The sequence below is a fragment of the Tupaia chinensis genome, unplaced genomic scaffold (assembly GCF_000334495.1).
Source record: "Tupaia chinensis unplaced genomic scaffold, TupChi_1.0 Scaffold000078_1, whole genome shotgun sequence".
Taxonomy (NCBI): Eukaryota; Metazoa; Chordata; class Mammalia; order Scandentia; family Tupaiidae; genus Tupaia; species Tupaia belangeri.
The window spans coordinates 1,797,888-1,812,819 of record NW_006159539.1 but is presented as its reverse complement, the minus strand read 5'-3'; positions in this window follow the sequence as shown (position 1 = coordinate 1,812,819).

Below are 14,932 nucleotides of genomic sequence, written 5' to 3'. Positions count from 1 at the left end.
CGGAGACGGCGGGCACTAGGACCCGCCGCAGATCCCCTCGGAGCCGCGTGGGCCGCAGCTGTGAGCCCCGCCCCCTGGGGCAGGGGCGGGGCCTGCCTGTCTGCACCGAGGGTCGGTCCTGGGTGGCAGGTCTCGGTACCTGACCCCCTCGGGCCTCCCAGCAGACTTTGAGGAGAGGCCGGCAGACGGCTGCACCCTTACTACAGCTGGGGAGACTGAGGCCCGGAGGGTGGAGGGTGGCAGCCTCTTGTGCAGAACCCGGGGACTGCTGCAGGAAGCGGGTGCGCTTCCGCGGGGCACACCCTGGGCGCTGCCTGCTCTCACCCTGCACTCAGGGCTTGGGCGGCCTGTGGGAAAATGATCTTGGCTAAAAGGACATGGTGGGTGTGAGCCAGGGGGTACAGCTTGGGCGCTGCGCGCGGACAGTGCAGACAGCCCCCGCCAGGCGCTCAGGGACAGTGTGAGAACCCTGAGCGAAGAAGCGCAAAGTAGCTCAGTGTGGGGAAAGGAATGGGCTTAACGCGAGAGGATCCTGCAGAGGCTGGTGCAGCCTCCCCAGGGCCTTACTTAGAGTCAGCAGTCCCCCACCCACCCACCCCAGCCAGAGGGGCCTCAAAGCTTTGAAATGAATGCCATTCTCTTCAGGAGTAGGAGGCCTCACCCCTGGCCCTGAACCTGGCTGGCACCTCCATCCCAGATCTAGAGGGGCCTCCTGCAACCCTGCACGTCCTGCCTCCTCACTCCCGTCCCCCATGTCACCCAGACTGGGGCCCACGGACAGATTGAACACCTGGAGGAACACGGTGGGAAGGGCAGGGTCTGGGGGGTGGACCACCTCCCTAAATGCTTTTTGTCTCCTCCCCATGACTCTGTCTTACTTTCCTGTGTCTTCCTCGGTGTTTTTTGCTCTAATCCAACATGTTGACATAAGATCTTTTATTTTTAAAAATGGTTGAAATGGAGCTAACGTCCCCTTTGGGATGGCTTGGAGAATTTCGGTTTGATTGCATCCTTTTTTCTCCAAACTGCAGCAGTAATAGGTGAGATTATAAAAAGTAAATCAAAAAGACAGCGGCAGGCTGAAGAATATCATCTCCTTGAACCAAACCCAGAAAAGATATGCAAAGAGGTTGGAGGCTGATGCCCGGGGCCCCACTGGGCTTTGGAGGCCAAAGGCAGGAGGTGGCCAGTCCTTTGGGGTTAAGGGACTAAAAGATTCCTGGCTGGAAGCTGGGAGCTTGGGAACCCCAATTTTTTTAAGATGTCTTTTAAAAAATTATTTATGAAATTTCATTCATTGATTTTATTTTTAATTTGACAGAGAGACAGAAAGAGAGAAAGTGAGAAAGCAAGCTACCAGGTCCAAGACTTGAACCACAGTCAGCCATGTCTGAGTGTCCAGCACCTTAACCACCATGCCACCTGCTGGCCCCAAATTCTTAAAAGGAGGTGGGGAGGGAAAAGCCCAGTGCTGATCTCATGTCTGTGGTGCTGGCTTTGCCAGATGTGGGTTTTCCCGAATATACCATGGGATGGGAGCTAGAAAGTACCAGAAAAACTGGACTGGACTGCAGAACTGTGACACGAGAGCAGCGGAGGTAGGAAGAGAGAATATACCATCCATTCAAATAGCTGAGGGCCATTTGAATGGATGGTATATTCAAATGAGGCGCGGCATTAATACACTGTCCAAGAGACACAGGATACCACATGGCGACCATGGTTCGAATCCCCCAGCCGGGTCTACCTGAACTGCGCCAGACAGGTGCACAAGTGCCCAGGATCTGACGAGCTGAAGGACTGGAGGAAGGGGGTCGCCTTATGACTATGCCCCAGAGGTTGCTCCTCTGTCTCATATGTCCACACACTCTACCATGGGAGAAAAAAATAGCCTGCACTTGTGCCAGGAGATAGGGGGAGTGCTCTGAGAATGCAGGGAGCACGTCGAAGGGACACAGAAGCTACTTTCAAGGGACTCGCCTGGTCAAATCGGGGATAAGTTGGGCATTAAAATAGATATATAAATCATAACACATCAAATACAATCAACTTAGGAGCCTATACTGAAGCGAATACATACATGACTGAAAGTTTGATGAGCGGAGCCACCTAGGGGCATGGGGTTGCAGCAGCTGGATCCCACATGGCTGACTACGTAGTTCAAGTCTCAGACCTGGCAGGTGCATGCGCATGCATGCATGCCCAGTATCCCAACAGGAGGGAGAAATGAAGAATTGTGACCATGCCCCATGGGGCAATGTCCCTCTCTCTTTCTCTGGTGAGTGCATGCATCTGGAGTGAAATTAAGAAATAAAAGGTTTGATGAGGGCTGGCCAGGTGGCCTGGTGGTTAAGACAGCTGACTCTCAGACAGCCAACAATGCAGATGGAATCCGTGACCTGCAGTCTTGAAAAACACGCTGGGTACGTGTGTGCATTTGTGCTCCTGGAATCCCAACAGGATGGAAAAAATAAAAAAGAAGCGATTGTAAATGTGGTCCCCCAGAGAGGTACTTTCTCACTTTCCCCAGCAAGCACATGTACCCTACAGAGAAGGAGGGGAAAGACAAGTTTGAGAAATGAGACGCTTGTGTAGTTTCAAAGTACTTCATCAAATAGTGATTAGTTATACTGGGAGACGGAGTTACCTTCACAGAGGAGAGGCCTGGAGGTAACACCACCTGTGGTAAATTGGAGAATGACCCCAAAGATGTCCACCTCTTGATCCCAGAATCTGGGAACGTTACCTTACATAGCAAAAGGCATTTGATAGATGTCGTTAAGTTAAAGATTCTGGGTTGGGGTCCTCCCGGGATGGTCTGGGTGAGCCTGACAGGGCCGCAGGGCCTTACACAAGTGAGCGAGGGAGGGGAGGATGGACGTGTATTAGCATAAGCAAATGTCTTTAAAATTAGCGTTGGCAAGAATGTAATGTTCTCTGTTGAACACGATACATATGGCTGGGGCCAGCAGCTGGTGCGGGGGTTAGGGTGCTGGATTCCCACATAGCCCACGACGGTTCGAGACTTAGACTTGGTGACTTGAAAAACTCAACCAATAAATAAGTAAATAAGTGTTTAAAAAGAGAAAGAAAGAGAGAGAGAAAGGAAAAGATGCATCTGGTTATATCCTTGAAAAAAACAATACTGTTGTGCCTGGTGGTGGTATTGTGGTTAAGGTGGCTGGATCCCACAAGGCCAGCTGCGTGGTTCGAGTCCCAGACCCATGAGAAACATGCCAGGCACATGTGTGTGCATGCCCAAAATCCCAGAGGAGAAACGGAGCAGAGATGGTAGCGCGACTGTCCCCCAAAGGGACTGCTTTCTCTCCTTCTCTCCTCTCTCTCCAGTGAGCTCCTGAGACCTCAAACAAATTTAAAAAACAAAGAAAAACTAGTGTTAAGCTGGACTGGCCCTGTAGCCTAGTGAGTAAGGGAGCCAGAAACCACAGGGTTAACCACAGTTTGAATCCCATCCCCAGCGGCTTGAAAAGCACCCCAGGTATATGAGCATGCATTCTCCAAATCCTAACAGGGTGGAAAAACAGAAGGTGGGGATGTGGCGTCCCTGGGCTTTCTCCCTGTCTCTCTCTCGCTCATTTTCTGGGGAGCACATACACCCTCTGGCAGTTAAAAAAATATATTAAGCAAAAAAGGTGAGTTTTGACTAATATGTAGCAATCCCATATATCACAAATATGGGCATGGACATCTTAGCTAACATTTAAACACTTATTTAAAGGGGCTAGCAAGCGGCATAGTTGTTAAGGCACTGGACTCCCACAGACTGCAGTTTGAGTCCTGGACCCGGCGACTTGAAAATCACTCCAGGTACGTGTGAGTACGTGCCCAAAATACAAGAGGAGAATGGAAGAGAAGGGACTGCAGTGTGGCCATCCGCTCTGGGGGGTGATTTCTCATTTTCCCTCTCTTTCTCTCTGGTGAGCTCGTGGGCCCTATGACAAAAACCTGAAGGTAATAAATAAAATAAGAGCATGTTTAAAGATGCCCACGGTAGGCCGCAGGACTATGAGAACTGCATGGGAGTGAGCAATGAAGTTCAGGGTTGTGGTTTCCTCTGGGGACAGGGCGAGGAATGACCTGAGGGTTTTATTTGTATCTAAAATGTTTATTTCGTAAAACAAGAAAAGAGCGAAGCAAATACGGGAATCTCTGATGACACTGGACAGTGGTACCCAGGCATTGATGCTGTGATTTTTCACATGTGTGTGTGTTTGAAAAATCTTGTAATTATACTGAAAAAGGAGTGCTTTGGGTGAGTGTGCCCAGGAGCGCAGTGGCTGTGGAGCTGGGCCAGCGCCCTCCCCGCCATGCGCCCTGTCCCTCGGGTGGGCTGGCCGCAGCTGCCAGCTGAGCAGTCGCCCCCAGGCCACACAGGCTGCCGTCCGTGCTGGGGGCTGTGTCCACGTGGCGGTTGCTGTGGCAGTGGGCGAGGCCGGCTCCAGCTGGGGCCCGGCTCCAGCAGGGAGGGTGATGAGGACAGGCGGCGTCCTGGGGTCACCCCAGTGAGAGAGGCAATTTCATGGCCTCCTGCTGTCCAGGTCCAGGTTTGGCCTCGGGCTGTGGTTGATGCCATGGGCTCCTCTCTAAGCAGGGAGCGGGGCTGCTCAGAAGTCCGTGCCAGAGGCCTGGCTTTCGCCCCCACCCTGAGCTGTCTTGTCTGCGCTGACACCCCTTGGGAAGGAGCTCAGGACAGCGGCCACTAGGGGACCTGCCAGGTGTGGTCGTCATCGGTTATGTGCATGAGCCCAGAGCCCTCCGTGGCTGGGTCTCCCTCCATCTGCCCCTGCGTCTCCCCACTGCTGCCCCACTGGGTACCCAGAGACAGCTGGAGGCCACCCAGCAGCCCCACTTTGGTTTCTCAGACTGTTTGTGGGCAGCCCCTTCCCTGCCCTTCAGCTCTCTTCTCAGGCCCTCCCGCCCCGTCTACCCTCTAATTCCCATAGTTCCCTTAGCCTGCGGTGCATGGGCCCTGCTTCTGCCTGGCCGGATCCTGGCCCTCCTGCAAGGTGGGCTTAGCTGGCCGGCACTAGTCTGAAAGGGCCCCCAGGACTGCACAGGGTCTCGGATCTTCACCGCTCAGGGTGGATGTGGGGAGGCCGCCCTATGCCCTGCACCTCCTAGGTGCTGGATCCTTCATGGAAACCTTCTCCTTAGAAGCTGCAGCTCTCCTCTTACAGCACAGAAAACTGAGGCTGACGGAGCTGGGCTTTGAACCTTGGGCTCCCAAAGCCCACGGGTGCCTTTACTTGTCCACAGCTGGGGCTGTTGGTCCCATGCTGTTCCTGTCCCCACCTCTCTCCTCCTCCTCCCTCCACCCTCCCCTCTCCTTGGGCAAGCTTGGCTCACTCAGAGGCTCATCTGTGTCCAGGGCACTCTCAGCTGAGGCTGCATCGCCAGCAGCATTGGCGGCTGTGTTGGCGGGGCTGGAGGAGGCTCTGCAGCTGGGCCCTGGGCGCTGGGTCAGGGCTGACCAGCGAGGCCTGGCAGAGTGCAGCCACCCAACCTGAGGGGCTAGAGTGGAGGAACCACTGGTCCTCCCCCTCCGACCAGCCCACCGCAGGCATTTCTAAGGCCTCGCTGCCTGGCTGGTGCCATCTCAGTGCCATCACCAGCCTGATGCTGTCTGTGGTCTCAGGGAGCAGGTTTTCTTGATCCTTCCAGGCCCCCAGTGCAGGGAGCAGACAAGGTGCCCATCCTGGCTAGGGGACTTCGGGTCCTTGCCTTCTCCTTTCCTGTCTTAGAGCCGACCCCACTGGCAGAGCGTGGCGCATGGACATGGGGCTTGGCATGTGTTCGGAAGGCTCCAGTGTTACTCTGGGCCGCACTGACACCGTGGCTACAGGGGCTGCAGGCACTTCCGTCCTGCGGCTACACCATTACACCATTGTTCCTTGCAGCGGTGGCCTCGTGCTTATTTCTGCATCACCACGGCTCAGTCCTGGCATACAGGAAGAGCTCAAGAAAGGCTTCAAGCAATGACAGAGTTCATTGAATGGGGGCCAGCAGAGGGCGTAGCGGTTACGTCGCTGGACTCTTCCATGGCCAACCACGGTTTAAGTCCCAGACCCAGAGGCTTGAAATTCATGCTGGCCACTTGTGCGTGAGTGCGTGCCCAAGATCCTGAGAGAATGGAGGAGGAGGGATTGTGGTGTGGCCATCCCCCCCGGGGGGGATTTCTCACTTTCCCTCTCACTGTCTCTCTCTTTGGCAAGTACATGCACCCTAAGGCAAAAAAAAAAATTCTTAAAAAAATTAATTGTGCCCAGCAGATGGCATAGCAGTTATGTCGCTAGACTCCCCTCTGGCCAACTGTGGCTCGAGTCTTAGACCTGGTGGCTTGCAACTCATGCTGGGCATAGGAGCGTGTGTGCCCAAGATCCTAGGAGGAGGATGGAGGAAAAGGGATTGTGGTGTGGCCATCTCCTGGGGGTGATTTCTCACCTTCTCTCTCATTGTCTTGGTCTCAGAGCATACGTGCCCTGAGGCTAAAACCTCTTTAAAAACTTGGATGGAATAAATGAATAAGTGAATGGAACAGCCCCCAGTCTAAGTAGTACTACTCTTTCTTTAGTAAAATGAGAAAGCTGAGACTCAGAGACCACCCCGCTAGAGCAGCCACAGTTGAGTCACTCGGTTACCAGGCCAGCAGCTCCTCTGCTGCATCAAGAGCATTGTGACACCCAAGTACACCCTTCATTTTATTTCCCTCCCAACTAAGAGTTCTTAAGTGCTTCCTGCATGCCAGGATGAATCAAGATTGGATGAAGCCATTAGTGTCCTCTTGAGAGCAGAGATGGCTGGCCACAAAAGTCTGAAGAAAGAAAGAGAAAAGGCCTTTCTCCCAGGACCCTGACCCGAACCAATTATTGGCCGTCCAAAGCAGTGCCTCCTCCCGATGCAGATCCCTAGGGCCCTTCCTCCGGAAATCCTAATTGATAGGCCAGCAGACAGTGATGCCTGGGACTCTAACCACAGCTTAGGGTTGGTCCATGGCAGCCATACGCTGCCTCCGAGAAGGCTTCCGACGAGCAAGGCTCCCTTTCTCCCGTCCCAGTCTAAGTCCCCAGTATGTGACAGTGAGCAAGCAGTCCTCATCCTCACGGCCTCTGTGAGCTGCGGGGGGCTGAGCGACAGGTGCAGGATCAAGTAGGGAAATTACACACCAGGTAATCTCTGATGGTGGTGGACAGTGCTCTGAGGGAAAGGGAGCGAAGCAATGGGATGCAGAGTGACAGGAAAGGGCTACTGCAGGTCTCCGAGGAGGTGACAACGGAGCTGAGACCCAAATGCCCAGAAATGACCCAGATGGCATGGAGATCTGCGGGAAGAGTATTCCAGGCTCAGAGGGTAGGAGGCAGCTAAGTTTGCAGAGGGACAGACTTGGCTGTGGGCTGGCGGAGAATGCGCCAGTGGGAAAGCCTTTGAAACCGTGGTTAGGTCGGTGGGGGGTGGGGTGGGGTCAGGCATCAGATCACTGATGACTGAAGGCCTGCGAGTCAGGCAAAAGGTTTGATTCTCCCCCAGAAGGTTTAAGTAGGGAAGCGAGGAGACATGCTTGCCTTCACTGGCTCGCTCTGGCTGCTGGGTACGACGGGATTCCAAGTGGACGCAGGAGACCGGCCAGGAAGGACCCAGGCTAGAAATGAAGGGGCGTGGGCCTCGGCGGGAAAGCTGGAGCCGAGGAGGGGTGCACAGTCAGCTTCCAGCCCACAGGAGGCTTTGGCGCAGGGGTGGCTGTTGGATGGCAGTGCAGGGGGCAGGGGTGAAGACGGAGCAATCAAGAACGGCACCTCGCCTAGCTTTGACGGGGGTAAATCATGTACCAAACTGGGAGAGCCAGGGAGCGCTCCAGGCGGAGTCAGACGCTCTTTTTGACCAAAGTTGGGGTGGCTCTTCTGAATCCCCTTCCCTTTTTTTTTTTTTTTTTTTTGCATTTATTCATCTATTTATTTGTTATGATATTCAAGCTGCCAGCACACTCTCTCCTCTCTGTCTCTGTCTCTTTTTGATGAGTGCCCATGCCCTATAGCAAGTAAATAGCAATAATACATCAAATAATTCTTAAAAAAAAATAAAAAGAACCTCAGGATAGGGTGAATGCACTCACTGGAGAGAGACAGAGGAAGAAAAGGAAAGTGAGAAAGCACCCCCTACACACCCCAAAGGGGACAGCCATGCTACAATCCCTTCTCCTCTTGGGATTTTGGGCACGCATGCACCGGCACCTGGTATATTTTTCAAGCTACCAGGTCTGGGACTTGAACCATGCAGTTGGTCATGTGAGATCCAGCTTCCTTAACCTCTATGCCACCTGCTGGCCCAGGATATCTGTGTTCTTATTCTCCCAGGGGAGCCCGCCCAGTCAGGACCCTGGGCACTGGCAGGTAGCCCCTCCCCCCATAGCCCCAGTGACTCTAATTCCAGGGGCTCGTGCTGAGGTGGGATGGTGGATCTGCAGCGGTTCCCAACATGTCCACTGCTGGGTGGGGAGCAGGTGGCATGTGGGAGGTGTGTGTGTGCATGTGTGTGCGTGTGTGCACCCAAAATCCTCAGTGGAGAAGGGGTTGAAGGAGCAGGGGTTGCAGTGTGGCCATCCCCCTGGGGATAATTTCTCCTTTCTCTGTCTCTCTCCTGCAAGTACACATATCCTATGGGGGGAAATGGTGTGTTTTTTTCCCCCAGAGAGTGTGTGCTCACCAGAGAGAGACAGAGACAGAGGGAGAGAGCAACCCCGATAGATCAGGCCATGCTGCAGTCCCTTCTCGTCCACTGCTCTCTCCTTTCGGGATTTTGAGCTGTGTGTACACGTGCCCAGTATGTTTTTCAAGCTGTAGGAGCTGGGATTCGAACCCAAAGATTTGTCATGTGGTATCTGGTGCCCTTAACTACTGGGTTACAGGGCTGGTCCTGGTAAAGTTTACGTGAGGTTTATTTTTTATTACAATGTATAAAGATATTTCCTTTTTTCTAATCGTTCATTCCTTTTTAATATCCCACGCTTTAAAGATGCAATATTTTCCTGCACTTTCCCGAGGGTACAACTTTTCTCTTTTACTTTTTTTCTTTTTTTTTTTTTTGAGAGATTTTTGCTATAGGGCACGTGTGCTAGCTGGAGAGACAGAGACAGAAAGCCAGTAATCACCACGGGGGAGGGGGGCATGGCCATACCACAATGCCTTCTCCTGCTTTCTCCTCTCAGGACTTTGGGCACACATGCACACACGCCCGGTGTGAGGCAAGTGACTGGGTCCGGGACTCAAACCGTAGCTCTCTGGGAATCCAGCGATGTAACCGCTGTGCCACCTGCTGGCTCCCTTTCATTTTGTAACTTCTGTTCTCTGGATTATGTCTGAAGACTTTCTTCTTTCTACTGTGCTGGGAAACTGCTCACCCGTCCAGGGGTACCTGGCATCCTTGCCTGTTGAAACAGGCTCACGGGGAGTGTGTCCATGTGGGCAGAGGGAGCGCTTGGGGAGCCAGTTATCTCACCAGGGGACCCCCAAATGCTACAGTGAGGAGGGCTTACTGCAGAGTACTGGCCCCCATGCCCACAGCACCTGCTTCTCACCAGAACAAAACAGAGCACCAATATTTTGTTCATATGGTTTCCAATTCCACACTGCAGTTCATCTTTATGAAGGGTCGCTTGTTGGGGTGTGGTATAGTATTTAAGGAAAACAGCCACAGTTCTCCAAAAGGGTTATGAGAACATCCATGTGTTTTTCCACGTGGCAATGGCTGGGTCGGAGCTAGCTCTTCCCAGGCGCTGCACAACAGGACCAACTGCTCAGGGCCAGCAGCGGGGGCGCAGCCTGCTCTGGAGGCAGCGGATAACGGATAACGCAAGGTGTCTGGGCACGGGGGCTGCAAATGCTCAGTGCTTATCAGGGCCCACTGCTGCGGACACTGAGTGGCACTTAGCAAGGGGCGGTGCTGCTCCGGGAGAAAATGAGGGTAATTGAAATTAACTTGGCTCCTGCAGATTTTTCCCTCTTTCCTAATCACCGGGAAATCTGCTGCTCGCTGAGCAGGAGGGCCGGAGGGCCAAGGCCCCGGGGAGTCCAGGGCTCAATTAAGCTTCGGCAAATTGGATTTCTGGCCGTGAGGCCACAGGCCTGGGGTTGGCATTGAGGCATGAGCTGCCAGACAGTATTAGGCCAAGGGCTGGCCAGATGGGCCCAGCAGCTAATTCAATCTGGCTTCCCAGAAGCAAGACTTGGAAGGCCAGGGCTGTGGGCTGCAGGGCTTTGACTCTGGCTGGGTGGCACAGGGCCCTCCCTGTGGCCCAGTCCTGGGCCTGCACCTGGCCTCGCGGGGGTGTACTAATGATCCCGGGGGCCCGTGATGAGTGGCCAGGGAGGAAGCCCAGCCTGGGTCTCAGGGCTGGTCCCACAGACGTATCTGCTTGCTTTGGGAGTGAAGTGGGGGTCTGGCATCCACGCTTCTACAGGTCGTCATGATCCATTAGGAAAACCAGAAGGAGTTGGGACAGAGATCACGAGAGAGAAAAGCATGGGGAGGTGATGGAACTGCGAGACAGAGACCAGGAAAGGCCGAGAGAAGTAACGGAGAGACATTTCGAGCGGGACAGAGCTACAGACAGGGTTAGAGAGGACGCAGTGAGAGGAGGAGGCTGAACTCCACAACAGAACTGTCTGCCCAAGATGAGTTTTTTTTTAAAGAGATTTTTGCTATAGGGTGCGTGCATTTGCTGGAGAGGCAGACAGAAGTCACTCCCCACGAGGGATGGCCATGCCGTCACCCTTCTCCATTCTCCTCCTGGGATTCTGGGCACACATGCACATGTGCCCGGCCTAAGTTTCAAGCACGAGGTCTGATACTCAGTTCGCGATCTGCCATGTGGCAGTTCAGTGATGTCACCATTGTGCCATCCGCTGGTCCCCCAAATGAGCACTCAAAAGGGCAGGGCAGAGACAAACACGCAGACGTGAGAGACGTGAGAGAGGCTGTGAGTGAAAGGAGGACAGGAGTGGGCAGGCAGAGACAGAGAAATCAGGCAGAGAGACAGCTTCTTAGAAGGATGGAGGCAGGTCATATCTCAGGGGAGGGCAGTTTCCAGCCTTCTTTACGATCTTTTTGCAATTTTTATTTATTTTATTTTTAATCTAGAATAGTTTTAACTCAGGTTTAAAACCAGTGGGCTAGCCGGTGGTGTGGTGGTTAAGGTGTCTGGATCCCACATCTCCAGCTGAGAGGTTCAAGTCCAAGACCCTGCGGCTTGAAGATCATGCGGGAGTAAGTGCGTGTGCCCAAAATCCTGAGGAGAAGGGGTTGCAGTGTGGCCACCCGCCCCCAGAGGGCGCCTTCTCATTTTCCCTCTCTCTGGCAAATGCATGTGCTCTATAGCAAATTAAAAAGAAAAGACACAGTTCCCAAATGGTTAGAGAAGGCCCGTGGTTTTCACTCTTAGACAAGCAGGGACAGGGACGAGCAGATGGCTAGACCTCCCACATGACCATCCATGGCTTGAGTCCTGGACTCAGCAATTTAAACTCATACCAGGCACCTGCGCGTGCGTGCCCAAGATCCTGAGAGGAAAATGGAGGAGAAGGAATTGCAGCGTTGCCATCCCGCTTGGGGGGTGAGTTCTCTCTGCCTCTTCAGCATGAGCCCTATAGCAAAAAAAATCTCTCCTAAAAAAAAAAATAAATAAATAAATAAAAAATTTTAAAAGCAGGGCCTGAGTTTTCCTCTCTGCTTTTCCTGGTTGCTTCTCCAGCCCTGCCAGAGGGCCAGGCCTTCTGTGGCTCCAACTGTATGATCCACTGGCCAGCTGCTTCAGCTGAGAGCCTGCACAGTGTCCTAAGCCTGACTCAGACTCAGAGTCCCTGCACGGTGGCCAGGCCAGGCCCAGCACAATGCCCTGCACTGTATCCTGGTCCTGGGCTGGGAGTCCTGTGCCCTGCGGCCTCCTGGGTGCTGCAGCAGGTGCCCGCACTGAGGAGGCTCAGCAAATAGCTTTCCCTCTCAGCACCCCTGCCCCCTGTCCCCAGCCTGTGTGCATCCCTAGGTCCCAGGGAGAAAACGCCCCCACATGGTCACTGTCTCCGAGCCCAGGCCTGGCAAAGCCAGTAGCAGCCTCTAGGGGGATGCGGACGCTCACTCCCTGCTCCACACACTGCCCAGGACTTTGGGGCTCAGATCTCCAGAGCTAACGGCTAATGTCACTGGAAAAAATGAGCCTCTCAGTCGAAGGCCACCTGGCCCCGACGGACTGGACAGTGAGCTCCGAGCAAGTCCTGGACATCTTTGAGGCCTCTCCTACGGAGCTGCTGCCTCAACCTCCTGTTCCCAATTTTTTAAAATTTATTCCTTCATTTATTTTTTTTATTTGACCAGAGAGAGACACACACACAGAGAGAGGGAAAGTGGGAAAGCAGGCCACCAGGTCCAGGACTCGAACCCTGGTCAGTCATGTGGGAGTGTCCAGCATCTTAACCACCACGCCACCTGCTGGTCCCCCTGTTCCCATTTTTGCCATGACCTGGAGAGGGAGGAAGGTGCTTCTTGAGTGACGTGTGTCAGGAGGCCCAGGCTCCTATCGGCCCGGGGAAGTGTGTTTTCAAAACAGGCGTGTGTCCTGGGGCTCCATCGGAGCTGCGTGCTCTGTTCCCGATGTTGGCCTAGGAACAGCTTCTTCTGTGGTTTCTGCTGTGTTCAGTTCCTCCGTGCATCGCCCTCGAATGGATTCTCGCTCATTCTGTACGCTGTCAGGGTCCCCCCTTAGACTGGGGACTCCTAGCCTAGGCCGGCTGAGGACATGAGGAACAAAGGGAAGAAGCAAAGCAAACCCCCGGCCTTTCCTCACGATGGGTCTTAAGTATCTGAGTCAAGCTTTCTGTAAAACGTGTAAAATACGTGTCACATCAAATTCGCTATTTTAGCCACTTAAAAATAATTCATCAGAGACAGAAAGACACAGAAGGCAGCCCCTACACACACCCCCCCAAGGGGCGTGGTCACACCTCAGCCCCTTCCCCGTCTCTCCCTCCTGCCGGGATTTTGGGCACACACGTACAAGCGCCCCACAGTTCTCATGCCACGGGGTTTGGACTTGCACCTTGCTGTCCGCCATCTGGGATCCGGCTGCGGTGCCGGTCCACGCTTTGCCCACCTTGGTGCTGATGATTCCGTGGGTGAAGTCCCCTGGCAGTGCTGTGAGGCCATCACTGCGAGCTCCATCACTCGGTAGGACACCCCACACCCAGCACCCCTAGCTCGCTGCCCCTGGGGCTGGCTGCCATTAGTCCACCTTGGCTCTAGGACTTGCCTAGGAGCCAGGAGCCAGAGCCTGCTGCTCCACTTAGCATGCAAATGGCAGCAGCACCCACATTCCCATTTCCTGTCTCATCCCTTCCAGCCGAATCCCTTTACGTTGTGGGGAGCACCAGCCTGGAGGTCCGGAGACCCGGCTCCCAGCTCCTTCTGAGTAGCTATGAGAGCTCAGGAGGGTCCTTGACTCTCTGGGCCTCAACATCCCATCTTGAGGCGTGAGAGGCAGACTCAGCAGGCAGCTTCCAGGGCTCTGCAGCTCTGCCCCAGTCTGGGGGATGGAGGGGCAAAGTGGGTGGGACCTGGAAGAGGCCAGGGCTCAGGAGGTCCTGGTGAGGGTTTGGCCGTGGCCTGTCTAGTCCGCTGGTCAGCCGGAGCCAGCCCCGTCCATCAGCATCCTGGCTGGTCCTAAGGACTGCTCAGAGGAGAGCACCCCCATGGGCCTAAAGCAGGGCAGGGCAGGCCTGGGGGCCGGGGAGGGGCAGCGGTCAGGGCAGGGGCACTGCAGGGCAGGGGCAAGGACCTCATTGGAGGCTCCTGGGGGCCAGGCTGGGATCTCCCCAGGACTGGAGCGCAGCGCTGCCCATGTGAACGGCTGGGGCGGGGAGAGGGTCCTACCCAGACGCTCACAGTCCTCTCCTCCCTCTGAGAAGGGGTCTGCCGTGGCTCATAGCCCCCATGACATTACTGCGCAGTGACGAAGACAGGGGGAGATGCAGAGCGGGAGAAGCTGGGAGAGAGCGAGTGATCCATTTGAGGAAGGATGGAGGTCCTCTGGGAGGAGGTGAGGGGAGTCCTGGGAAGGTGGGAGCCATTCCCAGGGGCAGAGAAGGGGTGGCCGAGCAAGGAACACCCGGACAGTTTCGGGTTTTGGAAAGAGCAAGAGAAAAGAGGGACGGGGATTTGGGCAGTTCCTGGGACGTAGCTAGGGGTGTGGAGGGAAGAGTGGAGGGAGAGCCCGTCCTGTGGGGTGTTGTGTGGGAGACCGGCACTGCCGGCTCAGGTTGGGGCTCCGCGTTTTCAGTCAGGTTGGTGTCTGTCTTGTCCTTTTTCTTCTCTTCCCTCCCTCCCTCCCTCCCTCTCTCCCTCCCTCCCTCTCCCTCTCTGTCTTCAATGCCCTGCCCCAGCTGTGTCCAGAGTGCTCAGAGACAGCGTCTTCAGCAGGGCTTTTCATCCTGCCGTTAGCTGAGTACTAGGTTTCCTGTGAGAGGTGCCCTCACCACTTGGCAAGCCCTTCTGCAGTGGGAGGCACCCCAGAAACTGTCTGGCCCAAGCCCCAGGGTCTCCTGAACGGGTGAAAATGGGGTGAAAGTGCACCTGGGAGGACCAGCGGATGCATAACGGTTACATTGCCAGACTCCCACATAGTCGCCGTCGGTTATAGTCCCGGACCTGGCTGCTTAAAACTCAGGCCGAGCGTGCGTGTGTGCGCACCCAACGTCCCGAGAGGAGAATGGAGAAGGGATTGCGGTGTGGCCATTCCCCAAGGGGGGTGATTCCTCGCTTCCTGTCTCTCTGGCGAGCACACGTGCCCTATAACAAAACCTCTCCTAAAGAAAACATCAATGCTGAACCTGGGTTCTGGCCCGCCAGCGGAGACCACCAGCCCTCAGCGGGG